This window comes from Eptesicus fuscus, chromosome 7, assembly GCF_027574615.1.
Source record: "Eptesicus fuscus isolate TK198812 chromosome 7, DD_ASM_mEF_20220401, whole genome shotgun sequence".
NCBI lineage: Eukaryota > Metazoa > Chordata > Mammalia > Chiroptera > Vespertilionidae > Eptesicus > Eptesicus fuscus.
The window spans coordinates 10,206,766-10,209,614 of NC_072479.1; the positions used below are offsets into that span (position 1 = coordinate 10,206,766).

Here is a 2,849-nt window from a genome sequence, read left to right on the forward strand (position 1 = left end):
GAGCAGCCAAAGGACTTGTATGCATAACCAATGGACACAGACACTGGGGCGGTGGGGGCTTGCCATCGGGGTTGGGAGTGGGGGGATGTCAATCGGGGAAAAAGGAGACATATGTAATACTTTAAACAGTATAGAAAGATTCAATGAAAAAAAAGAAAAAAAGAAAAAAGAAAGTGACATCCTAGCCTGTCTCATACATGAAGGTTTCTCTGTGGTTCAGAAAAACAAAATAGTTTGTTTTGGGTTATCACAGTTTATGCAGTGGTCTATTCCTGCCAAAGACAAATGCCATCATACCTTAGTATGCTCTGAATGGTGGTTTTATTTTAGGGAAACAACATCACACCTCATTAAAGTATGGTTATCTAAATATTGTTGACATTGTAGCTTTGCTTGCATTTAATTTATACATTTGTAAATGTAGTTTGTTAGTTTGTATAATTGTAAGCATAAGGACTTTATACTAGTTGTAAACCCATAATTAGGAAATGTTATAGAAAAATATTTGTAAACCCCTGGAGAGTTGCAGAAATATTTTTTCTCTGTCAGGGGGTCTGTATATGACTCAGGTTTAAGAAATTCAGTTTTAGCCCTGGCCAGTGTGGTTCAGTTGGTTGTGCCAGAAACCAAACATTGAGACATTGGAAGTTAAATGTGAAAAGAGAATCCGGAATGCTTTGGTCAACCTTAATCGCTCTGAATAGTCAGAGCTAGTCACTCATTGTTTAGTTGAGACATTGGTAGTTAAAGCAACTCTCACCTGTTAATCATATGTAAATTTTTGCTGATTGTCTATTATTGGAATTTCCTGCCTAAAGGATATGGGTGTATCTCAGAACCCCAATAAAAGGGATAGCAAAGGCCAGAGCAGTGAGTAGTCCTCCCGCTAGAGGTGGACTCCCGCCTGGCCCCATCTACCCAAATTAACTCTTTTCCAGTCTCTTCATTTTAATTGCGGCCTTCTCCAGAAACCGGACCTGAACGGGAACCCTGAAACACGCGGGACGTGACAAGGGATCCCACAGGTTGAATGTTGTCCCATGCACTGAGTGGTCTCGGGTTCGATTCCCAGTCAGGGCACATGCCTGGGTTGCGGGCTCAATCTCCAGTAGGGGACATGCAGGAGGCAGTCAATCAATGTTTCTCTCCCATCTATGTATGTCTCTCTCCTTCTCTCTTCCCCTCTCTCTAAAATCATTAAAAACTTAAAAAAAAAACAACTGTTCTAAGCATTAGGTAGTTTTTTCCTACATGGAATGCCGAAGTACCTCCCTATGATTTGCACACTTATACTAGCTCTGCCCTGTGAAATCTAATTTTCCTTCTACACAATAGCCCTCTACATTTTTACATATAACATTTGCTCAGTTTGAAGCTTTCTCTTTTATATTTTCAGAAACAGGTTGACTCTATGTATGATTCCCGGAGGGCAAGTTATAACTCTACTCACCCCTGTCCACTGTTGTGACACATGAGGGGATTAAGAGGGGAGGTAAGATTTGCCCTCTCTCTCCAAATAAAAAACAAGGTCAGCATGGCCTAATTTGTTCTTAGTGAATTCATGATGACTATATGGCTTCTTCTTGGATTTCTTTTCTGAATGCTCAAGGTCATGTCCAGGTGGATTCGCTAAAGGGTTATTGTTTCTGTAATATAGTCTTCTCCTATTTAAAAACCAGACATTGTTTTCCTATAATCAACGTTCTGGAAAGTCTATCATTCTGAATGATTTCTCAGTGAGGCAAAACCTCAAGTTACTTTTCCCAGCTCCAGTCACAATCACCTAAGCCTCATATGAAGCATGGGCAGCACCTGCTGGAGAGCACTGCCTGAGAGCTGGGAAGTCATTGCCTGGAGGCTTTAAAACTCCAGGTGAGTGCTCGCTTCAGCAGCACGACAGAGAAGCGTAGCATGGCCCCTGTGCAAGGATGACACGCAAATTCATGAAGCGTTCCATACAAAAATAAATAAACAAACAAACAAACAAACAAACAAACAAATAAATAAATAAAACAAACTCCAGTTGAAGTTGCCACTTTGGTGGTTGGGGTCAAGGTTGGCAGAACCTGAAGGCCCCGAGGAGTTGGGAGAAGTGTTAGTTGCTAAGACAGAAAATAAGGACTCTTTGTGAAACAAGCCCATCCTTCTAGCACAAGAGATTACAGTGGCTTAGGCCAAAACACGAGTCAACAGAAAAACTAAAGACAAGGCAGAAGCGAGTGACAAGAGTTGAGAGAAAGTTGGGATGAAGCTTGAGGAAAAGTTTCTTCAAAAAGGAAGCTGAGGAATGAGCATAGGGAAAGAGAGCCTGTCCAGAAGCACCATTTATATGGGTGCCCAGTGTGTGTGTGTGTGTGTGTGTGTGTGTGTGTGTGTGTGTGTCCGGGTGGAACTGGAGGAAAAGCAATCTTGCAAGCACAACCTAACCTTAAAAGGGTAGGAAAAGAGTAAATTAAACATTCTTACCTGTTACCTTCCAGTAATGTGATTTTGACTCATGCTTATAATTAACTATGAGGCCATAAAGAGAAACTACAAAGAGGAAGTAACTCCCATGGGAGTCAGTGCTGATGAGTAAGACTATATAGGAAAGCCATATCTCCCAAGACCAACGTTTGCTTCTGCAGGCATGATGCTAAGATATACTTCGGGTTACATAGAGACATTCTGCACATGACAAAGGAGCATAGATCTTGATGACACATAGCCTGGGTAGGAGTCCTCGCTCCAACATTTACCAGCCATGTGACCTTGGGAAATTCACTTAAATTTTCTATTGCACAGTTTCTTCCTCAATAAAGTAGAATGGTAACAGAATACTTAGTTCATAGGGTTGTTCTGAGAATTAA

The 2,849-nt window shown here is 41.3% G+C and overlaps 1 pseudogene; it reads left to right on the top strand.

Annotated features, from left to right (window-relative positions):
* The first annotated feature begins 1,892 nt into the window (after positions 1-1,892).
* LOC114228550 (U6 spliceosomal RNA) lies at positions 1,893-1,963 on the top strand (annotated as a pseudogene).
* The last annotated feature ends 886 nt before the right edge of the window (positions 1,964-2,849 follow it).